Source organism: Grus americana, chromosome 23 (assembly GCF_028858705.1).
Source record: "Grus americana isolate bGruAme1 chromosome 23, bGruAme1.mat, whole genome shotgun sequence".
NCBI classification, from domain to species: Eukaryota; Metazoa; Chordata; class Aves; order Gruiformes; family Gruidae; genus Grus; species Grus americana.
In genome coordinates, this window is record NC_072874.1 from 5,537,140 (window position 1) to 5,564,831 (window position 27,692).

A 27,692-nucleotide genomic window follows, 5' to 3' on the forward strand; every position below is an offset into this window, starting at 1 on the left:
CAAATTACTGACAATCAGCACAGAAAGTTTAGCAGCAGAATTGATGATGTTGTGAGGCTTGGAACTGGAACCCTACCGGTGATTTGGAGAGAGCTGGAAATTGCTTATGATCTCATGGTGTCAGGTGTCTCATTTACAATAAATAAATACAGAAAATACACCCCAGACAATTGCTGTCAGATACCAGGAGTCATCAGCTAGAGAGCTCCCTCGGAATTTGGTATTTTAGGTCAGCTGGCTTTAACTTATTGGAAACTGCAGGCAGATAAATATCAAGGACTTTCTGAGTCAGAGCTGCGGTATACTGAAGACATTCAGTTGTTCATATGGGGTTTGGGTCAGTCTGTAAATGAATAAATGAAGTGCAGAACTGAGCAAAAGCCACTTTCAAAATTTCCCATGAAATTAAAAAGCAAACCTTCAGTTGTTTTCCTTCACTTCCCACGAATATCAAAGGCAGTGAGCTGTACTGGTGAGCCTTGGCGGTGGGTTCAGAGAGCCCGTATGGCACTGTGCAGTTTGTTCCTGGAAAGGGCAGGGCTCATTTGCAGCAGTTGAAATGGAAATGTAGAAATCCCACTTTGTTCCCTTTGGTCCTGCAGGGCTGGAGATGAGACGTGCTGGCAGAAGTGCTGCTGGAAGCGCCAACGCGATATATCATTGCATCTCGGCAATTTCAACCCCTGTTAATTTGTAAACATAAGTATTCACGGTGGAAAACCTGATTTGCAGAACTCTGCTCGTCTAATGGAAGAGAAAACAGGACGGTCCAGCCTCTGTGCTCTGCCACAGCTAATCAGCATGGCTCAAAATCTAGAGACCAAATCCTCATGATGAAAGGCTTGTGGACGGCCCGTCGCCTCTGAACCAAAGCTCCTGCTGGCGTTAATGCCACTGACGTCAGCGCCAACGTCCCCAGCAGAGAATTTGCTCCCCAGAATTATTCCAAGCAATTGTTTAGTGAATAATTCTGGATAATGAAAATGCAGAGGGGAGGAATTGGAAAGTTGTTTGCTGCCAATTCACAAAAGAGGAGAAATGGAGGAATTTATCATGTCAATGGTTTGCCTATGAATTATTCACTCACTTAAAAAAAAAAAAAAAAAAAAATCCCTTCCCCCAAAACCCCAAGCCCATCCAAGATGAGCTTCGCTGGCTTTGTTGTAATGTGTTTTCGGTGTGCCGGTTGCCGGTAATGCCCCCCACCAGCTCCCACGTGTTGAATTACACATCGCACACGACACGCGAGTCCCGCTTCTTGAGGGGAGGTCGTCTCCGAAGCAGTGAGGGGAAGTAAAACAGCAGTGCTAAATCCAGGAACAATGCCAGAGGAGCTATAAACAAGTGGAAAGGCTATTAACAGCATATAACCTGATGCTGCTATACCAATAATGGGAGGAGACTCTGCATCAGCAAGGGACATTAGAGCAATGTTTTACTGTCCCCATGCTCCTAAGCATCCATTTGGCAGCAGGAAGTGAAATGCCATTGAAAAGGGGTTGATGGAGGGAGGTAGAAGTACGCTGTCGCGGAAGATGGAAGGTGAAGGAGGGTGGGACGGCAAAGGACGAAGGGTTGTTCTCGGCCGCTGTCTTTATGGTGTGCATGCTCAAATAGGAAACCTTAATCAGAGGCTGGGCAGAGATGAGTTGAGCCTATGGACTGGTCTCTTTGAGAAGGGGAAAGGGCAGCACCAACCCTGACGTGCATCAGCATTGCAGTTCACTCCATGCGTCTGACCTTGCTTGGAGATGGGCGAACGGAGAGCCTGGAGCACTTTGCTCCCAAACTGGGGCAGGGAAAGTCATCTAGGGAGTGGATTAATGGTCAGGAGGATGGTGTTTGTCTTTTCTTCGCTACTATTTAAACCTGCAATGATTAGGTAAAGATGCTATTTAATACCCCATTTAAGTTACCATAGTAAGAAATGTCTACAGAAGGACTTTCAGGGTATTCACTGAATTGGTTTGAAACCTCAACTAGAAAGTGGTATAATTTACTGGAAGAGACAAGATTTTACTCTCATTTTCATAAAATAAGAGTGCTAAAATTGAGCCAATTTCTTAAGAAGCTAAGCTTATAATGCTAAGCTGAGTTTTCACTAAAGACAGACACACATTTTAGACTAAAAAATGAGACTAGAAAAAAAAAAACACTCAACAAAAGCAGATCATCATCTATCACCTGCATTTATCTGTACCCTCACACCTTTCTTAAGATCTTCTCAGGGCTGGTATCTATACGAACATGAAGTGAGATGTTGCTCCTGCCTCACACAGCCCGTATAGAGGAAAATTGAATGACTGCAGAGGGACAGGACCAAGAAATGACTCTGACAATGTTTTTACGCTGCTTTGCATTTTTTTTTTCTCCAGCCCAGGCTGCGGAGGAGATGCTTCCCTGCATGAAGAGCAGAGGTGGCTCCGGTGCTGGGATTCCTCCTGCCAAGTAAGTAAAGAGAAACACAATCGCACCCATCATTAATTCAGAGAACAGGGGAGTGCCGTGTGTTGTTTTTGTAAAGACAGCGGTGTCTCCTACGTGGTAACAAATTGTGGGAGAGGTCTGGGAGGTCTGTCCCATTCTCTGGGGCTGTGGCTCAGGGCAGGAACGGCAGAAACGTGTGTTCCCATCTGCAAAGCAAGCAGCTGGACCCTTAAAGCGAAGGCTGCCCTCGATGAGGACTGAACAGGGACAAAGCACAGCAACTGAGCCAACGCTGCCTTGTACTACGCTTTCATGGTACGTCTTCTCTCTGCAGGTGAGGAAAGGTCGATGCTCTTCAATTATATCCGGTTTCTGAAGACAGCACACTTTCTTCATGTTCCTCTTCATTCAGCTTTGACACCACAACAGAAAATGAGGAATAACAATGGGTTCAGCTCAGTTTGCTTGACCCAGATTTGATGCACTGCTCTTTGTGGGAACTTAGACCTGGCCAAGGGCAGCGGGTGCCGAACCGGTCCTCTCCTGGTGCTACCCCACTCTGTCTTCACAGCAGAGGGTCGCCTTCTGCTCCCAGGATCAACAGGAGTACGTCCTTTGCCAGGGGAGTGTCACTGGGTTTGCACTAGACACAACCAGGAGATGAACAGAGGGTCACTGTTGTGCATCAAAATTTCCCCATCCCTCGGAAGTCTGTGGGAATTTTATCCCTGGGCCAGGATTTCAGGACATATCTTCATACAAGGATTTCCTGTCTTTCATGAGGATGTTGCAGTACAGCCAGAGAAACATTTCTTCCCCAAGAGAGTAAGAAGGGGGTCGTGGAAGGAAAACTTCTCCCCCCCACCAATTTAGCTGTCCAGTTTGAAGGACAGGGCAAGAGGAGAACGGATGAGATAGCACAGTGTGCAAGTAGCCGCAGCAAGCTGTGTATGGGGCTGCATTCAGACATCTATACATTAAGATGACCTTTGGGGGGTGTTGCTGCTGCATATTGTAGACCTTCATCTCCACACAGCTGTGTGTGATGGGGCATTTGGGTTTTGTGCATGAGGAAAAAAGGAGTTAGAGCTCCGCCAGCGAAAGGCGCGTGGAGTTGTGTGCTTTGATTTCCCTGTGCTGGGAGGAGCTGAGCGGGGGAGGCTGGGCTTTGCGCAGGCAGACGTGTTAAAAGGAAAGTGAATTCTGTGGTGTAAAGATAAAAATAATCAAGTGTATGGGGTGCTTGTGTGTATGCATGCGTGTAGATGCCTGGAGAGACCTTACAAGGTGAGAAATAACGCTACGAGTCATTAATTTGGGAATATGTTGGGCATTTGGTGTGAATGTGTATGAGGGATTAGTGTGTTTGGATCACGCAGGGGAGGGATGTCGTGCCCCAGTGCTGTGCACAGGGTTAAATGGTGAGAAGTGCAGAATCAGGAATAACAGTCTGAAGGATGAGCTGATCTTCCTGGGAGTCCCCATTCTCTCCCACTGTTTCACCACAGCAGCCTGTACAGTCTTTTATTGGTCCCATTAAAGCCAGTTGTCTGTGCAGGGATTGATTTCAGAGAAGCACAAAGTTAATTCATTTCCAAAATGAAAGACTCCATATACATAAACCAGTCTCTGTCTCTCTCCCCTCCGCCCCTCTGGATAGGTGAGCCTGAGTATTTCATGGCATTTCCTTACAGCTCTGGAAGCCCTTACTGAGTACAGTGAGGATAGAGACTATACTTTGCCTGCATGTAGATTCAAGGATAAAACGACAGATGTCTTTCATTAAACATCTCCGGAACGAGCTGTTCAGAAGGCAATATGTATTCAGACGCTATCAATATTTCATAAAGCCGTAATAGATGTTATCATAGATCCTCCATCCAATATTTATTGCACCATAATCACTGATACATTGCACCAGGGCTCTCCATCCACCCTCCCCTGCCTGTGCCCCCATAAGACGTGCACCCAGGTACACAGGATTTAAATGAAGTGCAAACCTAGTGTCACAATAAATTTGAAGGAGTTTGAAGTTGTTTGTTACTTCAGGCACTTTCAGGCCCAACGATAATGAAACAAATCTGTTTGCAGAAGGCGTTTTTATGGAAGGGTTTCAAAGTGAGTTGGCTCAGTGTAAATCTCTGGGTTGAGGCCATTAGAAAGCATTTAAGCTGCAGAGAGGCAGCGGGCTGTGTCTCCAAGTCTGTGGGTGTTGGAAAGCAAAGACCTAAAACTAGCAGTGTGGAAAATATGAATCCTTTTGGGAGTCTGCTGTTAGGTCAACACAGGTAGGAGAGACCTGAGTATGGCCGGAGCCAGACCCTTCCCTCCCTGACCCCACCAGCATCCTACTGAGCTGTCTGAGCAGCTGCGGTGCTTCCAGGGCAGCTGCATAGGGAAAGGATTGGACTTCAAAGATTTATAGGTGGGATTTTCAAAGGAGCCTAATGGATGAAATTTTATAGACGGTGTCACTCAGGAGGTCAGACCCCTGGTTGTGATAATCCTTTCTGCCCTCAAAGCCCATCAGTCTAAGGGAGGCCAGCTGTCACCCTCTACACTTATTCTTAAGTTGGTCAAATTTCTAAAAAGCATTTGGCTTCATATCACAGGACATCCTAATGGATAAAGTGGAGCCATCCAAAATCAACATGGTGCACATTAAACGAATGGGGTTTGTAATTGGTTTCCGAATGGAGTCCTAAAAGGAAATTCCACATCAAACAGCTTTGTTTCTCGTGGAGACCCTAAGTGGCTGGTCTTGACTCTATCCCCTTTAAGGTCTCCAGCAATGGGACAGGGGATAAAAAGGGAAGGATCTGTTAAATCCTCATTGATAAATGTTGGAAGTGACACAAAGACTGGGAAGAAAAGCAGCCATTGCCGAGCCCCGGTTAATGATGCAGAGCCTTGGGTTTGCGTGGCAGCCCTGGATCAAGTAAACATGGTATTTTGGTACGGTCAAATGCCAGACCATTCATCTCACTTAACTGAGGCCATCTAAAAGTTAGATTTATGAAGTCTACTTCCAGTCCTAGGAGGACTAGAGGCACCTCCAGAGCATGCGTTATCCATTGTACCTCAGATATCCCTTAGAGTGGGATGAATCCAACCACAACAATTCTATGAGTCGCCTCTGGACAGTGCCATTCCTCTCTACCGACAGTGGAGGTAACTTAGATGAGTGGCTAACTTAAAACATGTAAATTCTAGATGGCTAAAGCTGGGGAAGGAAGCCCAGCTGTGGAGCCAGGGAATGAAGAGAATAATTGCAGGATGGGGTAACCACTGGCTCAGGAGAGCCCTGGGCAGACAGTAGGTCACTGATGAGCAACTCGTGATCCTCTGGCCAGTTTTGCACAGGAAGGTTACGTTACCTCTGTACTTGGCACGCTATCCGCAGTTCAAAAAGGGCGTGGAAATATTGGAGGAGATTCAAAAAAGAGCCAGAAAAAAAGACTAGTGAGTGGGAAATCACACCTTTTGGGGAGCAAAAGGAATGTGATCTGCTTAATATGGCAAAGAGGGTAATAGCTGGCTGATGGCACCATGACACCTGCAGGGAAGAGGCGGTGGTACTGGAGAGCTTCACAACATGGGAGGGAAAAGCCACGCAAGCATCGGTGGCTGGATGGCTTTGCCAGGACAGCCCAGCCCAGGAGCAGGGTGGTGGTTTTCAACAGCAAAGGAAATGAGTTGGTGATATTGCTGGATTTCTTACCGCTGGATGTTTTGGAAGCAATTAACTCAAAATAATCCTTTTTTCAGGGTTATGTGATGCATCCTACTGTGTTTCTCACAGGGATTTAAATGGGTCGTGAACTGTTAGAAAATGCCTAAGAAACACCTACTTTACCGAAATTTTATCATCTCTTCAGGCCCGTGGGGCCCTGAGGGGAAGCAGACCATAAGGAATGTGCGCACGTGTGTGCAGGGGGAGGGATGCAGGGGGAGGGATGACTTTTTAGGATGTGTGAAAACTATCAGCCTAAAGGCTCCCAGCAGTCTTGAAATTCAGAGCATAGGTGAGATAAGAGCCTTCCATTCAAAATAAGGTGCCCATGAGGCTGCTGGGCGCCAAATGGGTTAGGGGACCTGGGAGAGGCTGGAGGTGCTGGAGAAGAGGAGGTCTGGGTGGGAATAGCATCCCAGGCAAGGTGGGACTGAGGCACACTCATCTCCACGTCTCAATCCATTGCATCCCATTAAAACAACACCCTAAAGCCAAGCATCACGTCTGTAAACAAATGGGATTTTAGCTTTGATTCTCCATAAATGATGGGAGCCGTTTTCACTTTGGAGAGCAGTGTGAGGGCTGGAGTGTAATGAGCTGGTTCATGGGACAGGCAGGGAACGGTTTTATTTGACTCTTTTGGGCCCTGTGAGCCCCCAGGTTTGACTTTGAGTTTCTGTGAAACAGAAAACATTTGCTGATGTAAGGGAGCCTGAAATAACTAGGAAAGCTTGAGGGCTGCTGACACTTGAATAAATCCAAATGTCCTGGTATTTGGTTAAACTTGAATCTGAATATTTGTGTATGTTTTTTACAACATTCACTTGCCTCAGGGAGCAATTTGTGGAGCTGAAATAATCCAAGAGCTGTTTTTTTTTTTTTTTTTTTTCCCCTGCCTGGTATTTCCACCCTCCAGGAAGCAAAAAGCCTTGAGAAGATTGGATCATGCATTATTTTTACCCTTGCAAATAGTTACCAGATGCACAGAGCTCAAGCTGTGAAAAATGCACAATGCAAGCCCTCAGCGTGCACCGGCTCTTGAAATGCCAACTGGGGAGCTGAGGCTGGACCGTTCGTCTCACAGATGGTCACGGTGGGGCCCCAGCTGGGACCACGTCACCTCGAGGTGTCGTGGCAGAAGCACAACCCTGCTTTTCTCGAACCTCACCCTCTCTGCATTGCTCGAGTGGGAAGATGCACGCACCTTGGTTGCTTTGAGTTGAATTTCAGATTTCTGAGGAAACCTGGCTTCCTGACAATTTGGCTGCTTCTGCTTATTATATGTAACACATAACCTCCTTAATATTACACATGGCATGTTTAACTGCTTAATTTACTTCGGGAAGTATTGCCAAGTACAGCTATTCTGTTGACATATCATTTGCATGATAAACTAGTATATTTTAAGCCACAAATAGGATGTTTCTGTGAGCTATCTGTCTACACTTCTACAAGCTACCCGCAGTGTAGTATCTTCACTCTGTGAGTTAGAGAATGTAGCCCCACATCGTGCCTGGGAAGGGTATGAATGATCCTTTTTTCCAGGAGAGCAGAGACTCATGGCTTGTCTACATCAGGGAGTCAGATGGTATAGCTTTTCTGAAATAAGCTCTTGGGTAGACATGCTCTTTGGACTAAAAATGACTTTTTTTCCCCTCAGAACAACTATTCTTGTTTGGGTACGATTGGAAATGATGTTTTTTCCCTAGACAAAGGTGTTTCCCCTGCTGTGTGACCAAGTCCCAGAGAGGCTCCCTGCAAGGAGCCTGCAGCTGGTGGCTCTGACTTGGGCAAACCTTCACATGTGCGAGTGCATTGCTGCATGGGAGCAGACCCAACCTACCTGTCCTGGACCCCAAATCCACCCCTTGACCCACTCCAAACTCTTTTTTTCTGGCATTGTGCATCTGCATGTCTGTCTGCACCCTGTCCTGCCTTTTGGAGGTGGCAGACGCTGCTCCGGTGTTTCTCAGCCGCTAACAAATATGTTTCGCTCCCTCTGTGCCCTGCTCGATGGGGCAGCGTCACCTTCCAGCTCGTCCCCGTATTAGGTTTGCAGCCACACAGCTCCCCGTAAAGCTTCGAGGCCTTTGAAAACTGAAGGCTGACATCTTGAAGTCTAATTTGACACATTTCCAACAGAGGAAGCATTTATTACATTAGACAAGTTGATGCAGCTCTCAGGTTGGGAATTGCACTTATTTGCCATAATAATGGTGTAAAGTCCTCTTCCTTTTATTGTGTTATCTCTCTTTAATCATGCAGAGACGCTCCCCAGCAATTTTAATCAAAGGCTCAAGCATCACTTATCTGAAGACTAATGACTCAACTCAATGAGAGGAGAAACTTTGAAGAGCTTGCAGTTGAGCTGGGAGGAGCGAAAAAAGGAGAGTTTATTTGAAACTTTTTTTTCTTTCTTTACATGTGTCATTATTTCACCTAATTTTAGCTGGAGAACCTTTGTGTCTCTGGTGAGCAGGGATGAGTCGTGTCTTGCTGCTTTTCCTGAACGTGCTGTGTTTAGGAGCATGGCTGAGAGAACGAGACATGCTTTCACAAGAAAGATATTCCCATTGGAAAAAGATGGTGTGGTCAAAACTGTTCCTTTCTGTAGAGAAAAATGCCAGATTGCCTGCATCTTTTTCCTTATTCAATGAGAATACTTGAAAGATATCTGTCTTGGAATGAACCCTTTTACCTTCAAATGCCATTTCTAACAAGAAAAGAAAAGGTCTTTTTGGACTTAAAACAGAAATTCTTGTGGAAGCCCCAAAAACTTGTAAAAAAAAATCTCAGGTTATAGAAGGAATTCATGTGAGGTTTGCAAATATAAGCTTTCTGGTGCTGATTCCTGCTATTTTCACTGATGTAGCTCATTGTCTACGTTGGAATTGAACTGTTCTGCTTTCCATTTCCTCATGGGCAAATCCCATGGAGCTCCTGACGCAGAGACCGTCTCTCCACCTGGCGCGAAGGCTCTGCTTGGGATGTGCTGTGGGATAGCTCTCTGGAGGTCAAGATTATCAAGAGTGAGTGCCCAGCTTGCCATGAAGTGTGTGTCCTGCTGCCAGGGGCTGGGAGTTTTCCAGCAATCCGGCCTTTTTAGGTTGTCTTGGCTACAGCAAGTATAAGTGAATCTTCCAAAACTGCCTGGGTAGAGAAGAGGGGTTCCTAATGGCAGGTAAACAGCATTGTCTGTGCTTTCTAGCTAGGGAAATCAGTACATGAAATTAGTGTATTGTTTGAGGATCTCAATGTTGGAAGGAAATGAGGGATTTCCAAGGCTCCATACAAGCCAATACTGAGATTCCGAGCCTTCTGGGGGACTGGTTTCGCTGCCACATTGTCTGTCCCTGCAGGACCTCCTGCCTGAGGAACCCAAATCTGCCCATGATTTTTTTTTTTTCTGCAAGTCATTTTCACGCAGCTCTGCACAGCCACGGCAGGAGCAGAAGTGTGGAATTCTCCTCTGGGGGTATTCAGGGGTAGATGACAAGCAGGAGTGAGCATTAATCTTCTGACACACTGTTCACGAGAGCTGTGTTGTTCAGACTTGCTCAGTTGGGAGATCTCCTGAGAAAGACCTGGATTGAAATCTTGCTTATGAGATGGTGACCAAGACCAAAACTCCCCAACCAGGACGTTACTGCTGCAGCTTCAGTGGCTTCTTCCAGCAGTTTCTTCCTGTGGGTTTCCTTTGATGGGAGAACATGGACTAACCGTTCTTCCTTTTGCCTTCAAGCTCTTCCTTTGGTCACAAGGATGAATAAAAAAAGGGCAACACTGATCAAGATCCTGTTTTTGAGTGTTTTTAGCCATTTCCACCAGACACTTGGCATACTCATGGGTGTGTACCCATAGATGGCCACACGTGTGGCCAGTTCAGCAGATGTGTGTTTTCTGCATGTGGATTCCTTGCAGGGATCCAGGATTTGTTGTCAGACCTGCACCCCCTGCCCCTGCCGGTGCTGGCTGGGGAAGGAACGAGCCCCCTTGCCCTGCTCTTCTTTTTGCAATGATGCTGATAAAGTGATGGGGGTGATCTGCACAGAGGCAGGTGACATGTCTACATCATAGGATGTTTTCCAGGCATTAAACATAGCCTTGGTGATAGCATCCAGTGGGGTGCTGTGTTTGCTGTGCGAGGGCCTCATTAGCGCAGTACCCATCGGCCCAGGAAAAGAGGGATTCCTTTCAAAGCCAAAGCCACTAGTAGCAAGGGCTACTTTGAAAAGCAATTGAAACTAAACCGATAAATGCTCTGAAAGTGGCTGTGCTTTTGCAATGATGTGTCTGTCCTTATTTCACTGTGGTTTTGCAGATTCCTCTCTCCGGGCCTCTTTGCACACTGCAGCAAGAAGCTCTTTTGCTTTACGTCTTGGTGCTCCCAACTTTTGCCTGTGGGTTCCTGTCTTCCTCTCCAGGAGTGGCTGCAGTTTAGAGGTGATTTACGGCTGCTGGCAAGTCAGGACCAGTGGGAGTTCCTGCGATGGAGACGGCTGCCTGATTTGCCATACTTATAAGTACGAGCCAAACGCACCCAGCGATGCCAGATGGTTGTAGTGTTATCTATCACAGTGGATCTCTGAGCAGATGGGATGCTATATAAACATTTCACAACTGTGGTATTATTGATGCAATTACTATTAATACTATTGATAAGTATTATATTAACACAAACATAGCACTGTAATAATGAACACAAAGCATACTTAGCATGATTGCTGGTCTAATAATTAATGATGTCTATCAGTGATGCTATCTGCTATTACAACTAATGATGCAACAGCAACACATCTTGATTTCTAAAGGAAGGGGGGTTTGGGAAAAGGTTAGTGTGATGAGGCAGAGCCCAGGGAAAACTGTGGGAGTTGGAGTGGATGCCTAGCTTCAGAGAAAATTGCCATGGGAGACTGAAAACTGGGGACATTAATGAATTTTGGGTTTGGGAGAAGCAGTTTGGGGCTGTAGGTGTTTTCAGGCATTACGGCTCTGTACTGGCTATCTCTGAAACAGGCTTTGCAGCTTTCTGGGCTCTGAATTCGAGGTGGCCAGAGCATCTGGGCTAGAGCAATTTGAAGTGTATGATTTGTGCCTTAGTGCCAAAGAAAAAGCATTAATTGAGGGATCGTGGACCTGCTACTTGCCTGAGCTCTCATTTCAACTCTGCTTCCGACCTGCTGTGTATCTTTCCATAAATCTGTGCCTCCATCTGTCTTGTCTATATTTATTGCAGTCTTTTTTGGGCCAGGACTTGGCTATGTGTCTGTGTGCAGCTCCTAGCACAACAGGGCGCCGAGTCTAATCAGGACCTCTAGATCCGTAACAACGCCGGTAATGAGATGGCTGGAGATCCTGGTTGGAGCTCGGGGTTTGATGATGGTCCAGGGGCAGGATTTGTCTGGCCTAACCTGAAACGCTGATATGTGTTCAAGTCTGAGCTAGTTTCCACAGCCCCGTGTTTACCTTAGAGCTGACTGCAGTATGAGATAATTTGTTGGGGTTTTTTTTCTTTTTTTTTTTCTTTTTTTCTCCATAAGGATTATGAAGAGAGCTGAAGGTGTATAAATTTAACTGCTTAACTTTCCTGTGCCCAAATTAGGGTGAATGAAACTCATCCAAAGTCTGGGTTTGAGAGAAGGGCCTGTTTTCCCTTTAAGGTGTAAAACTAATACAATGAGTTTAGAAGTGACTAATTTTGCTGACACACAGAGAAAAAAAAGCAAGTAGGTCTTTTAAGTACCTTCTCATCCAGCATGTCATGCAGTGACATGTCCTCTGGTGTGTTGAGCCCCAGGAGATGGAGTGGACTATGCACAAGCTCTCGGTGGAGGAATGAGCATCCTTTGAATGCCACTGCACGTGATGAAGTCCTACCAAGACCTCTTCCCTGCAGGGTTGTGCAGCCCTGGGACAGGTCCCTGAGAGAGCTGCTGGAGCTGTCATCCCTGGAGATATTCAGAAGTTGACTGGACAAGGTCCTGAGTTAACATTGAAGCTATCTGAAGTCCTCTGAGAAGGAGGTCAGACTTCCAGAGGTCCCTTCAATCCAAAAATTCTCTGACATCGGTAAAAAAATCCCTTTTTGTATGCACCTGAATCTGAAGGCATTTAAATACCTAAAAAAAAAAAAAAAATCAGGCTTAGACCTTTCTGCTCCAATAGATCTCTTTGAAAAACCCAGGGAAGGCTATGAATGGCATTAGAAAATATTTCCCATCTGTTATGTCAAACACAGTAAGGGAGTTTGAGATTCCTGCCCGATACTACAACACGGGAAAGATTCATGGCATGTGCTTTACCCCCCCATGAACTTCTTGGCTTCCCAGTGCTTTGCTAATGTGCATTGATTATGTTCTGAGGAGTTTACTGCACCGTTAGAAAGTCATTTAGGGATTTATTGGGCTGGCTTTAAATACTGAAAGTGAGTCATTACCCCGACCCATTTGTGATGTGCCTGAGCCTAATGCCTAAGTTCAGGAGGGGGAGACTACAGTCCAGTGGTGAAAGCCCTCCCAGGAAACTTTATTTTGAAGGGAACAAATGAGTTAAACAGAGCTTGTTGAAGCACATCATTGCAAGCCTAAAAGTACACAGGAATCGCCTAATTTCCTCTTCCACCCCACTTAATCATAGATAATAGTAGGATAGCAATAGGAATTCAGACCCGATGATGATGATTGCCGTAGAACAAAACAGGCTGTGCAGGCAAAGCCCAGCTCTTCGCACTGGTGACAGGGGATGAGGGATTTTTCACTGAAGGATTTTCATTGAAGATCAATGGGACTTGGCTGTCTGCCTCCCATCATAAATTTGAATGTCTCTCCTTAGATCCAGACGATTATCGGTGAGACATGTTGGCAGTTTCCCTTCAAACAGAAGGGAGATGCCGGAGATTTTCTTAGAATTTAGGATTTGGCTCAACCCGAATCATGGGATGGGCCATTAGCCAAGAAAAATGTAAATTCCTTCTGGAAGGACCATTCATATTTTTGTGCCTTTTTTTTTTTTTTATACAGTGCATTGCTGCAGGGGCAGGCTTAGGGTTTCTAGCTGATACAGTAACAACAATAACAACAACAACAATAATAATAATAATAATAACTGGAGCATGTGGAGTTCCCATTTCCTACTGGTGGACCTCTCCACTAAGATGTACAATGAAATCATGCAAACCTGGGAAGACTGAGTTGAGCTCAGGTGAGTCCAACACTGTTGGAGATCATTTGGATGGCTCCTCATTGCCATGCCAGCACTGTTTTGGTGGCGGGTCTGCTGTAATCAGGCCAGCTTAGGGTCTGCTCTAATTTACATGACTTGGCTACATCCCCCTTCATCTACACAGTGAGCTTGGAAGTGCCGCTGCTTTGCCAGTCCAAAATGCACATTTATGCCAAGTAAAAACATCTCCACAAAGGACTCAATAATGTCCTGCAAGCACCATCGCTGTCTGATGTAGGGATTTCCTTTAACGCAGATACGTCAGCTGTGAGTCCACAGCCAGGGAGGTGAGTCCCCCTTCCCTCCACCCCACAGAGACCTGGGCTGCATCCAGCCATGAGATGAACCAAAACCTTTCTCTTGCAGAGAAAGGACGAGGCAAGTCTACTCTAGCTTTTACAATGTGAAGGAGAAAAATTTTAGCAGCAGAAAAAAAAAAAAATCTAAATCTCAATAAGGAGTTAAGATTAGTCAAGTAAAGCCAGCAGTGTGAGAGGAAGCCCTGAGCCCCCCAACTTTAAGAGTTCTGGGTCCCTCAGGTCTCATCACCTTGAGGTCCTACAGGAGAGGAGCACATCTCTGCAGCACAGAATGGTTTTTGGGTACTGTTGGAGCAGGTTGGACCCGCTGAGGTTGGAAGACAAGGGTTGGTCTCGCCATCTCAGAAGCATCATTGCTCTGGAGGGATGAGCTCAGGGTGGCTCTCCTGGAAGGGGGAGCTGGTGGCAATAAGTCAGCTCTCAGTCTTTTCTTAGGCGGGATGCGCTGCAGTGCTGTTGTGTAGCTGGGAGATGGTCCTCCCTGCTGCAAAAGCTGTAGCTGGCCCAGATGCTTACATGTCTCTTTCCATCCCGTCTGAGCAAATAACCCCTCTTGGAGACAGAGAGGGACACGTGCAGGGGACAGCACAAGATTTACCCAGGGCCAGTGCTCAGCATGGTGAGGAGCATGGGGAAGAGCTCTCAGCTGCTATAAATTCATGTCACTCCATCAGTGTCAGGAAACACACGCTGGATTATACCAGCCCTTTGGTTTCAGCTCCTGAGGCCCCACTAGGGTATCGGTAGCTGAACGCTGCCTCCAGATTTCTGGAGCTGGGGAGTCTGCAAATGGTTTTGTGCATCCACCTCGGTGCCTGCATTTGGAAATGCTGGTCCAACACTTTAAAACAGATGCTTTAGTCTGGGGAGGGCAAGCTTTAGGGGAAATGATGGGATACATTGGCTTTGACTGAGATTTTTCCGTGAAAATATCCTTGTTCTCTACTAGGTTTCTGTAAAAATTGAGATTTCTGCAAAATATCTCCCCCGTAAGTGTCAATTTTGTTGGAAGTGTTCATTTCTTTTCTTCAGGAAAGCAAGAATGAAATACTTCCCTCTAGGCTGATGTTAAACTGTTTTGTCTGAGTTGCCACAAGTGGAGTTTTCTGGGTAAAAATTGTCACCTGGAATGTTTCTGACAGAAAAATCAGAATGGATTTAGTCAAAGTATTTTGCAAATTCATGTTGAATTGTGACAATGAACAAAGAAACCTCTGCACAACACCTGGTGTTCTGCCTTTCAACATTTTTAAAATGAAATGAGCCTTAATTCAAAGGACTCCTTTTTTTTTTTTTGACGCTTAATTCCTTTTCACTAAAACACACACTTGTATATATATAAAAAAAAAAATCAATCTTTTCAGTCTAAAGTCTAGATTTTATTCCTATCAAAATGATTTCCTCCTCATTATTTGTATTACAGCTGAATGTGAACTCAGGTATTTACATGCCCCAAGGAAGATGCTCAAGACCACGACCTCCTCTTTGGCTAAAGGATCACGATGGACTATTTTCCCTGCGTGGCTCAGGTTCCCGGGGTGCCAGCCCAGCCTTGGTGTCTGTCCCACAGCTTTCCTGGGCTGAATGGCAGCGTGGGCAGAGGCAAGTTGATGTCTTGCTGTGCCAAAATGAGCTGTTTTGACATCTCTGAATAGAAATTGCATGGGATTCCAGTTCTGCCATTTTTTTCCCCACATGTTTTGAATTTTCTGTCCTCATTTGGGACAAGCAAATGTCAAAACATCAGTTTTGGATTTTTATTGCCTCTTGTCTCCGGCTCACTCTGACGATGCACTGATTTGCTCCCTTGTATCACCCAGGCTCGACAGATCGGGTGCACTTTGTGCTGCAGCAAGACAGACAGCATCTCTCCTGGCTCCTGACTGCTCCTGGGAGAGCTTTTTCCACACCAGCCTGGAAATTGCTGGCTCTTTACTCATTTATTGAAGGCAGGTGCTCTGCAGTCTTCCTCCCTGCCTGGGTCTGGCAGCGCAGCCCTGCCTAGAGCTGCCCACCAGTGCCTGGTCTCACCTCTGCTGCCTGCATCTGGAAATGATGGGGAAAAAGCACTGCCCAAAGAAGCCCCAGTGCAGATCCATCAGGAGGGTGGGATGAGGAGCTGGGCAGGTCTTCTTTAGGTGGTTCTGACTTGAATTGGTCCATCCCCATGGCAGGGTGGGCACGAAAGCCCCCAGCTCACCACCAAGGGCAGCCAACCCATTTCTTCCAAAGAAACTTTCTAGATGCTTTACCTCTGTCCCCCAGTTAAACATGGGGACTTGAAAAGTCCACACCATGGCATCCAATTCCCAGATTCATTTATTTTCAAGCTGGGTGGAGGTAGCTGTGGGCAAGAGAACTGCCTGACCTGGATTTCCACTCTCCCTTGGCTGGGGAGTTTTGCTCTGCTGATGCCTAATTACATCCAGGCAAATGTTATTCGCTGAGCTGGGCTCCAATCTCAGCTTCTAAATAAAGCTGTTTGCGTGGTGTGGAGGAAGAGGAATGAACGGCCACAGGACCATTAACGCTGGCATGGGAGTTAATGAGTCCTAAAGAAATCCTGCATTTCACTGGCTGCTTGGCAGAGTGGACCTGCTTGTAACAGCGGTCTATCGAACTGCATCCTTTCCCTCCTCTTTTTAAAGTTACTTAATATTTTATGAACATCTGTAGGGCAAGGCATTAGCTTCCTTCTCCACACCAGCCCTTGATAACTTACTTGCCATTTTTATTGCACATTAAATGCTTTATGAGAGTGATTGTGAAACCTTTAGCGGTGCTTCCAGTGCAATCTTCCTCGCTATCCCCTCTATATGGTGACAGCCAGCGGTGGGACGCGGTGCTCAGAGGTACCACTCCCTTTACATTGCAGGTGGCATCTAAAAGTCTCCGATGGGGACCCTGTTCAGCTGCCCCCATGCAAATGCAGTGAAGTCCCTGCTCTGGGGGAATTGCCTGGGTTGGATCTAGCCCTGCCTGTGGGGAGGCAGGGATAGGCAGGGGAAGATGCGGTGTTTGCTAGATGCAAGCTCGGGTTTGCTCAGGAAAGGTTTGCCGTCGGGGGGGGCAGCATTAATGGGGATGATGGATGCACACAGCAGTGCGTCCTGACACATCTGAAACAGCAATAGCCAGGGGAGAGCTACACTGGCGTACCCGCAGTGTCTCTGCTTCCTCCTAAATGAATTCTAAATTGGCAGTGATGTAAAAAGGAGGGAGACAGGGATTTCTGGTTGTGACCCCTGTGTCTGTGAGGTTATTTTGGCACCTTGCGGGGAGCCCTGGTTTTTCTACTACTTCATCTTTGAGGTGTTTATGATCCGCTGGGCTTTGCTCTGAAATTGCAAGTGGGAGAATAGGGGTGTGATGGAGGAAGGGACCAAGACAAATGCAAATGCCAGCATCTACCTTTAATGCTGGAAGATAACTTGTTTGATTGTTCATGTCTCTTTGACTTCACTTTCCACCTGCAGGGATGCATGGCAGGCAGGAGCAGCTAGGGAAAGAGAACCTCCAAGAGAATACTAAGAGAATACTGAAGAGCGGAGAATGTTTTTTTTTTTTTTTTTTTTTTTTTTTTTTAAAATAATTAAACACAGGTATTCATAGTGGAAATGCCATCCTAGAGAGTTACCACATTTCTGTTTAATACTGAGAGTGATGTGTACCAAAACTCATGTCCCGTTGCTTCCACGTGTCGCCTGCAAGACCTTGCTGAGAAAGGGGAGTCAGAAAAGGACCTGAGCCTGCAAGGATGGGTCCCAGAGCCCAACTTCTTGGCTTTACCTTCTTGTGGATGCTGTACCCCAAATTTGGCACCGAGAATTTGGCGCTAAAGGGTGTGTGAGCAGAGCTGGGATCCTATGAAAAGCCAATTTGCTGAGAGGGACCCCGGCTGCTTATTGTATCTGGCAAAACCTTCCACAGCACCTCAGGGGAGACACAAGCTTGAAATCTTAATTAAAAAGCAGAAACCAGGGTTTCATGCTAGGCTGATATTGTGACTCTCTTCCCTTTATGGACAATTCTTATGCAAGCTCCCACTGTGTCTGTGGAATTGCTAATTTAAAGGAAGCTACAGATTTGTGCAGTGCAGGGCCTGTGTCAGCAGTGTTTAACATCAGGAGAACGAGGTGTGTGCTGATCCCTTTCGTTGTTAGGAACTTTCTTTTTATTTCTCCCAGTCCTTCCTTTCTTGTCATCTACTTCAGAAACTGCTCGAAGGAACATTGTCACCATCTGCGGTGTGTGGAGAGAACAGCGATAAAACAAAGCATCACCATTCAGCACTCAGACTATGTTTATGGCCAAATAGTGATAAGGTCCGTATCAGCAAAAGATACCAAACGTAGGCTTCCCTGTGCTGATGTCATCTTTGGAAACTTGCAGGGGGAACGGGACAGAGTTGTCTGGACAAATGCACAAGCATCTCTGACTGAGAAGGCCGAGAACAGCATTTGAGAGACCTGTGATTTATTTTTTGCTTTGATACAAGCCTGGTGGAAACCTTGGAAAACCAGGCTGGCATTGTCAGATCTGGTCCAGTCCATAACCAGCCTGATGTGACAGGGCTGTCCCACCTCCAGCTGAAAATGGACTGAGGATACCAGTCTCCAGAAAGGATTAGCTTTCTCTTCATGCCTTATTAGGGACATACAAACTCCTCTTTTGATGCATGACTTTTTAAAAAATGTAACTTCATTGCTTTAGTTCTTCCATCTCTGGAAGAAAATAAAATCTTCTGTCCCATTAGATCAGTGGATGGAAAAAGATTTAGAAGGAACCTGATAGTGATGGGAAAGCTTAACAGGGCTGAAAGTATAGCTCATCGGGAAGGTCCTAATAGGAACACACTTACCCCAAATTAGGGAGATTTTAGGGACAGGCTGCACCTTACGAAGATAGATGGCCCTGGGGAGACCAATAACTCCTTCGTGGATCCCTTGGGCACCCGGACCCTGCCACACACCAGCCTCTGGCCAGGCAAGATTTGTACTTCCTCGCAGAGATTCAAGAAAGATTTGAGTTCAGATTGATGCCAGCGACAGATGAAATTCAAGATAACTTTATCTCTCCCCTTATGGAGGAAGGACTTTTTCAGACAATGCCTAATTCAATTGTGAAACTCACTGCCAGGGCCAGTGGAGACCAAAAGCAGAAATGGGTTTGAAAAGTCATTAGACAAATATGTACAGAAAAGGGCCATCAAGGGCTTTTAAATACAGGTTACTTGCAGATACATCATCTGGCTCAGGAAGGCCCCGAGCTGCAGATTGTCAGGATCAGGAAAGGTTTATGGCCGCACGCCTGTCCTGTGCCTGTGCTGGCGGTACAGGAGACTGGCCTAGATGGACTTTTGATCTGATCCAGGAAGCTCTTCTCATACCCTCATCAGAAATGGGCTCTGCTAAACGATTAGAGATCAATCAAAACAGGAGCAGGAAGGAAATTCAGATTGGATCTGAGGTCGTTGCTCGTTCCTTGCAGGAAGGCAAGACACAGCCCCAGGTTTGGACACAATTTGGGTTTTTTGCCTCGTCCCAGAGATGCTCAAACTTTATCTCTGTGTTCCGGCTGTAAGGATACAGCCCATGTTTTTGCAAAAGCTGCAGGTCAGTGAGTGGAAGAGGAAACCCTCTCCCTTTAGCACAGCACTGGGGCACATGGCCATGGTGCTGCATGGGTTTTTCTCTGTTGGTCACAGGGGTCCAGGAGTACTTGAGCATCTCCGGGCTGCAAAGAGACTGAGAAGACAGGCGCAGGCTGGTGTTAGGTACTTGTGCTCAGTAATGCCGTTTCCAGACAGAACAGGCCAGCGGTGAAGTAGGTTGATGGATTAGTCTATCATCTCAGTGAAGTGAGGTTTGCGTCTGCCTAAGGACATGGCTGTAAATGAGCCCCTAATGGATTCTGCTCCTAAAACTTCCCTGTAATACAGAAATAGCTGCATCCCTTAGAAGTGGGAAAGGGGGGCAAAGATAGGCTTTGAGTTGCATCAGAGGGAAGGGATGATGGAGCCCCAAAGTGGTTAGGATGGCAAGGAAACCTCTCCTGAAGCAGCCTGGGTCAGCCTGGGCAATGCTGAGATTTGTTAGAGACTGTTAAATGGGAGATGTGGCCATTCCCCCTCCCTCCTGCCGAGCTCTGCTTGCTAGTATTGCTGCTGCTATAATAAACCCCCTAAGTTATTAGTCCCTCTCAAATCTCACCCCAAAGGAACGCCACACTTGGAATGGGGAAAGTACCTTCCCTTGGCCCTATCTCCCGACCCCGCTCTCCTCCCCTCCTTCCCACATCCCTGCACTTCAGGACCCCCAGTTTGGCCCGGATATGGGACGGGAACAGGCGGTGGCCTTGGCACGTGGGGGACCACGTCCTTTGCCAGCCAGGATGCTGCTCTCCCTGTGCTCCCTCCTGCGCAGCCACCTCCGCATCGCCTCCCTATTAAAGCAGCCCTTGCTCTCCCGCTGGGTTAAACAGAGGGAGACGCGGCGCTGCTATTTCCGTGTGCACTCGGCAGGGCTGAGGACTTGAAATGCTAATAGTACTGCATCGTTTCTCGGTGTCTGCAAACAAACAAACAAACAAATAAATGGCGTCTGCTCCATGATGACTTTAGCTTCTCAAAATTTTCATTGGTTTTTGCAGCTCCTGGATGGACAGAGATAATCCTGACCATGCAAAGGACCCAGCCGTGGAAACACCACCACCGTCAGACACAGTGGAGGCTACCGGGTCCGTAACTGCAGGAGCAGGTACAGGGTGCTGGGGGCAGGTCTCTGTGCTGGGGGAAGGCTCATGCTGGGTCTTGTGCCTTTCAAAATGAATTTGGGGTACAGGTGGGTCTTTCTTGCTGCCTGTTTTTCTGAAAATCTGAAAATATGTCCTTAGAAAAGTGCAAGAGCCTCCGTTGTGAGGGCAGCGAGAGGCTCAAACCCACCCAGGGCAGAGCAGGGACCCAAAGTGCTGGGTCTTGCCCATCTCTCTGGTGAAGCTCAGAGTTTCTTGCCTGTCCATATGAAGCAGCTATTGCCCATCCCTGGCAGAGCCCAAACCTGCCGAACAGACCCTGTGTCTGACCTCTGAGCCATTCTGGCCACCTCGGGCTGAGGGGCGGCGTGGGTGCCCCAGGGCGTTGCAGAAGTGGCATTGCTTGCTGTGCCACACTCGTCATCTCAGCTGTTCTCAGCTCACAGCCTCAGTCCACCGAGCCCTAACAGCTAAGTAAAAGGGAAGCGTAAGCCCTGGCGAGGCGCTGGCTGGGAGTCAGGGTAGAGGCACATTAATTATGGGAATTCCAATAAAAGCCTGCCTGGGTGACACTTTCCATAATAACCCGTGTGTGCAGTGACTGCCCCGGTGCCGCGCTGCACGCCCAACACGCCCGTGACCGCAGGGCTCTTTGCAGCAATGCCACCGGCGTCTCGGCCAGATGCTGGGAGCTGCCAGGAGGCATCAGGCCCCCACCTACGGTCTTGTTCCCACTGCCAAATAACCCAAGAGTGTGGAGAGGAAAGCAAGTGCAATGCCACAGAGCCAGGCAACACCCCCTCACCTCAATGCATGTGTGATCTGTGCTGTTACCGAAATGCTCTCTGCTCCCACTCATGCTCAGTCTGTCCTGCCTGAAATGAGAGCAGGGCAGCGTGAAAATTTGGGCTCTATCCCAGAAGCTCCGGAGCTCAGGTTAAGAGGAGCATGCGTTAATGTCAGAGATGGGGAGAGGTGGAAGGGGTCCACGCTAAGCTGGTGGAGGCAGATCCAGTCTGTGGCCCTGAAAAGCCCCAAGATACACGCGGCGCGGGGAGAAAGACTTTAGAACTGTCATCTCCACCTTGCAGAGGGGTTAACAGCAGCAGGGAAATGCAGGGCCTTGCACAGAGCCATTGCAGCAATGCCCTCTCGTGGGGACTTCTTCAGCTGCTGAGCTCAATCCCCTCCTTGAACAAGCTGGAGCTTTAGGATGCTCCAGCTAGGGTAAACTTCATTTGTGCAGGGCTGCTTTCTTTTTTATTTATTTAATTTTTTTTTTTCCCCTTTTGCCAACAGGCCTGTCAGTCAGGGCTGTGATTTTGTTTTCTCCCCACAGTCCTTTTAGACTTACCAATGCCAGCAATCTTTTTCCAGGCCAGAATAAAATCCCCCAAACAGGGGGGATTCTCCAGCCCTGGTGGGACTTGAATATAGATCACCCAAGTCCCCCATCGCCTGCCCTAAATGCAGCACTGTGCTTTCCCTGTGTAGCTGAGCAGCGATGCCAGACCCCCCCCGTGCAGTGACACTGGTGCAGAGAGCTGCAGAGATGAGCGGAGCTGGTTCTCATCTCTTTGCTGTTCAGCTGAGGTCCCACCGGCCTGACAAATATAAGAAAAATCAGGCTGTAACTTGGGCGTGGAGTAGTTCATCTGATATCTTCCAGGAGCTTATTAGTGGAGAAAACAGGAGTAGCTTCAGGAGTGCGAGTGGTGCCTCCCTTATCCCAGTGATGCCGTGGGGAATAAAAAAGAGCTGGTGCAAGTCAAGCTGGAGAGAAGTCATGAGACTGACTGCAAACGTGGTGCAGGCAAGAGGATGGGACCCGAGAGGCACCGCAGCCCCTCGGCAGCCCTGGAGCTGCTTTCCAGACCTGCTTCACTTTTTGCAGCCCTGCACATTTGCTGCTACTGAAATTTGCCTTTCGAATGGGCAACCTCCTGCAGCTGCAGAAATTGCCCTTTGGTTGCTCAGCCGGTGCCAGGCTCCGTCCTGGCACTCACTACGACCACGCCACCCTCTCTTGAACCAAAAATGTAGTTCAACAGGGAAGAAATACTTCTGTTTCTGTTTGTAGGTCACAGGGATGATCTTGGGTCTTGTACAAAGTCTGGCAGACGTTACCTTGCAAGGAATCTTTTTAATCTGCCAGATGATTTCCTTCCATCATTTTTATGGCCTTGCAACCGTGCGCAGGTCTCGTTGCGTCTCAACGGGAGGTGGGAAATCCAGCTCGCGCTTCGCAGTAAGCGCCTGATTCATCACCGTTAATTCCTTTTGCCATTTGCCATAATAACAGTAATCAAAATGAATTAATTTGGTGTTAGTGGAGAAAGAACATTGAAACTGCATGGGAATGGTGCTGCAATCAAATAAGATACACGTCAATTTAAAGTAAGATCTCTTTATCTCTTTAATAGCTATCTACCTACCTATGACTACATTTTATTCTCAAGGATGGACTATCGTATTAATACAACTTACAGTTATTCTAAAATGTTTTCCATCTTTCACAGCTTGTTCTAAATATTTTAGTAAACATAAAGTGGATTTCTTCCTTTCATCCTCCCTGAAAATGAGGCAGAAGATGATAAAAACTCTAGTTTTCCCCACAACAAACGTACCTTTTTATAGCTTATTTGGAATCAAGCAAAATATATCAATTAGATGATCGTGTGGAGCAGCTTCTTGTTTATGGAGTGATAACTCCAGGCAGATAGAAACAAACTCTCTGGGTATATGGCCGCAGTGTTTATTAGCCAAAGATGTATTATACGAGGCTAATAGGAAACACCATCAATTTATTATTAACACTAGATAAAGGTCAGAGCTAATAAAGGACTTACACATTTAAAATGGGACTTGGGTCCCAGATTTAGGGTCTTGTCTAAAACAGATGCTCAATGCCTCCCCGGAGCCTTCCCTGGCTGCACGGTGCCTTGTTGAGGTTCACCACCCCGGCAAGCCCGGGCTGGGGAAAGATGCAGGGGATGCAGGGACTGTCACCTCAGCTGAGGTGGGACCCACACCCTGAGCGATAACGGGGGGATAGGGGTGGGGGTGCTGGATCTCCCCTGGGCACACTGCTGCCTTGGGGCTGTTCATGCTCTGGTGGCTTTTTCATGATGCTCCAGGGTGTTTGTGACTAAGTCAGCTGCTGGCACTGCCCGTCTCCTGCTCTGCAGGACACCTTTGGTCCTGTCTTGGGAGCATGGTGACCTCCTGGTGATGCCGTCCACCCAGCAGAGATTTCTCATTACACAGAAGAGGTGTGAAGCTGTTCCTTGAGTGAAGGGCTTAATTTTCATCCTTGTGCTTCACAGGGAAGAGACACAGGATGGGAAGAAGTGCTCTGACTATGGGGAGATCTCAGAGAAATGCAGCGCACACAAGGACCAGCTGAGCCAGCAGCCCTCCTTCAGTGGTGAAAAACCTCCTCCGTGGTAGGTGCTAGACCTATCTGGGCTTCTGATTTGCACCAGCACTGTGCAGAAGCCCTGCTAGGAGGTTTGCATTAGGTCCCCATCAACTGCCTTGGAGTATCTCTCCTTTTACGAAGGCTCCCCAGCCCCAGAGAAGCAGCCAGCAGAAAATCATCCCGCGGCGCTATGTTTAGCCCCAAGCCATTCTAGGTTCTCGTCTCTATTTTCTTCCCGTCATTCAGAGGCGAACTTCATGGGGGAAATATGAAAGAAACAAATTAGAATTGCCTCGCTGGTGTGACAGTAAGGAGAGCTCCGAGTTGGAGAAGCTGAATGGAATGATAAATCCCATCACTTAAACCGCGTAATGAATTTTCCTGGAGATTTGTCTCAGTGTAAAGAGAGAGAGGGGGGAAAAAAAGTATGAAATTCCTCTCCGATTTTGCAGAAGGGTTGCAGGCAGCTCTGACTGAAAAGTGTAAATCTGAAGAGTTCGTGCCTGCAGTGCATCCAAATAAGTTCCCCTTCCTTAATAGTCCTGGGTGCAATTTTCAATGAAATGTCAAATCATCTTTGCCTCCACTGGCATTCGGTCTAATAACATTATTTTGTCCAAGGAGCCTGGAGAACTAACGTGTTTCAGGAGTAATTCTGCAGCTAAATATAGAAAGGAGGATTTTTTGCATTACAAGAAAACATTTTTGTGCTGTGAGGGACTTCTGTGGGGGTTGGAAAATCCTTTGCCATTGATTTGCTGGGTGACCTTGGATAAATCACTGTCCCTCTCAGTGCTCATTTCTCCTTCGCTCTCTGAACTTATCATGTCTTTAGGTTTCAAGGTCTTTGGGGCAGGGACTAGTTTTTGTTGTGTCCTTCACAGCACACACCACCAGGCTCATCCAGGAACATTATAGACCAACCGGTGGACTTGGAAATAGCGTGTAACATAGCTATATATGATATATAGAATCATATATAGATGATATACAGAATCATATATAGAATCATATATAGAATGATATATAGATGATACATAGAATCATCTATAGAATGATATATAGAATCATATATCTATGATTCTATGATTCTATATATGCCCAGCTACAATGTAGGGGCCATAGATCACAGCCGCTGCTATAGGGTTAGGATTTCCAAAAGAGCCCGTAGGAGTGAGATGCATACATTAGCACAGCTCCTCAGCCAGGGAAGGAAGGACACCATGACACAGAGGTTCTTCAGAGCCTTTCTTTGGAGGGGTCTGCAGTAAAACAGGCGAGAAACATGAAAGAGTCAGACTTTTCCTCAAAAGCAGACCTCAGGGGTCCATAGACCTATTGCAACCTCCCTTCCCAGCGAACTCTAAGGAAACACATGTTTAATGAATGACAATCCAAAATATTTATACTGTTTCTCTAAAATATATATTCCAAGACATGAGTAATCCTCTCTCTCTCTCGATATATTTTGATGACTACAAACAAGAAAACTCCATTCTTTTCCACGAAGGCTGTACATAAGGAAGATGGGAAGTGAACCCGAGACCTCACCAACCCTGGGAACCTCCTGGTAGGATGAAGACCTCAGTTTGCAACTTTCAAACCCAGAAAAGCCAAGGTCTGTGTATAATCCGGGCTGTCCCATGTGTGGCAGCAACTCCCACCCTCCTTTCCACACCTGAATATTGAGCTCCACCATAATTTCTTTAAAAAAATTTCTTTTTTTTTTTAAAGAGAGGCCCAAAGAAAAAACCCTGCATGAGCAAGCCTACAAGTATGTGCTAGGAAAAATACATAAAAAAGTTATATCCCCTCAGGTAAAATATGAATGTTCCTCTGTGTTCAGACCATGCTGCCTCGCTCACTGGTGTTTTTATACAGAACCGGGGTGTTGGCTGTCCTGGCCATACCCAGCCAGTGGGTCTGTGCAGAGATAAAGTAGATTTTAAAGGAATCCTGAGGATTCTCTGCAAAAAGCACATTTTAATCTTAAAAAACCCCAACCAAACAAAACAAAAGACCAATTCATTCAAATGAACCCCTCAGGCCACTGATACAACATCACCTGGCCACGTCTCGCCAAAGGAAGGAAAGGTTTTGAAGCAATCTTCTGAGCTTCATCACTTCCAGCTCCCACCGGCTGTAATCTCCCTCTCTGTCCCTGTTCTCAAACAAATACTTGAATCCCATCCATCTAGTCCAACAACGGACAATTACGGATTTGTTGCACGAGGTACATTAGTTACATTGATTTGGCTTTGCAGCACCAGCCGAGCTACCTTTAGTTTCACGCAGTACATTAATGGGAGCAATAGGCATGACAACTCTTACACACAAAGGCACCGGGCTACTTACAGCTAGTAAATGAACCTTGGAACTTACATAAAGCAGAAGGTAATGAAGAGTAATAGGAGTTTTAAGCAATTCATTTTTCTCTCTCTGTCTCTCCCACTCTCCTTCCCACCGTCTCTTTTTCCCTTTTCCTTCACCCCTTTCCCTCAAGGGCTGTGGTAAGTGGTCATGTCGTGCTCCATGGAGGGTCCTAAGGGGACAACATCCTCATCGCCACCGCTGTTACAACAGCCAGGGCTGGGGGGGATCAGTGTCACATGAAGAGGAAGCAACTGAGCAACCACCCCACTCCTCCCAGCTCTGATGAATAAAGATTTACACCCTAAAAATGCTTCGGAATATTGCAAAAAGAGGAAAAGTGTGGGAAGCGCTTCTTTTAGTATAGAGAATGTTAAAAATGTTTGGAATTCATAAATTTGAGCATTGTAACAACAAAATTAATTTTTTTTCCTTTTTTTATTTCCCCTCTTTTTTGCCCTGACTGGGCAATGGGAATGAGTCTTGGCTGGATACTTCTGCAACTAACAGGGTACTAACTTCATCTCCACCTCTTAGTCTCAGATCTTCGCTTAAGGACAGGAGGAACTTCTCATGGGGTGTATTAAAAATCATTGCCCTTTTAGGCTACACACATGGGTCTATATGCATGCAAGTATCTATGTTGTCCATCACAAAACCACTTCTGTTGCTTGGTTTTTGACTGGTGAACATGGGAACGGGGCTTCAGGGACGATGCTCAGCAGTTTAGTGGAGATCTTGTCTGAAAAGCTGACCCATGCTCAGCAGAGATGTGATTCTGGGGACTGAATGTCCCCACTTGAATTTTGGAAGGCTGGTTTCTATCTAGCTAGTGGGATAGAGCAGAGGGGCCTGGTGCAAGATTTTGGGTGGGCCAGGTCTCTAAAGGGTAGGTGGCTTTTGAGATCCAGGTGCTCATAATGGCTTACACCCGTCTAATGTGAAAGGCAGCTATTCTGGTCGCCAGCTTCAGTGAGATTTAATGCAGCCTAATGCAACACTTTTTGTCTTAGCTTTGCTGATGCACTGATGAGCTGAAAGTGGCGGTACACCTCCCACCTCCGAAACCTTTCCCAGAGGGAAAGAAAAGCTGTGTCTGCAGTGAAATGTCTCAGCTGAGTGGAAATGGGAAGGCTGAAAGCCAAAGGAATAATTTAGAAAATTACCAAAAAAATGCCAGTTTAATTCTTTTCTATTTCCTGAACTATTTCTGGCCCTGGAAAACTCCTGATGTGGTGGAAAGCAACTGGTTTGAAAATATTTCATTGCACAGATGAATTTGAGGTCTTTAATTTTTATTCTTGATTTGGAGAGACAGTGTAGACAATAAGAAAATTCCTGTGGACTCTTCCTTGCTGCAGGGCTTCACTCTCTCTCACTTGAATGCTACAGCAATGCTCACGGTTGGCAAAAGCATCCTGGTGCCGGCAGCCCACCAGCTGGCAGC

General features: G+C 46.7%; 1 long non-coding RNA gene across 3 annotated transcripts; it reads left to right on the top strand.

The window, feature by feature from the left end:
- Positions 1–20,193: 20,193 nt before the first annotated feature.
- On the top strand, positions 20,194–26,564 carry LOC129195904 (uncharacterized). 3 transcript variants are annotated; one of them, XR_008573993.1, is made up of 5 exons: positions 20,194–20,248; positions 20,353–20,459; positions 23,781–23,900; positions 25,362–25,493; positions 26,379–26,564. It is a non-coding gene; the product is annotated as an uncharacterized LOC129195904 (long non-coding RNA). The 3 variants fall into 3 exon arrangements; XR_008573992.1 differs by having other exon boundaries at positions 20,198–20,459; XR_008573994.1 differs by having other exon boundaries at positions 20,198–20,459; positions 25,386–25,493.
- Positions 26,565–27,692: the final 1,128 nt, after the last annotated feature.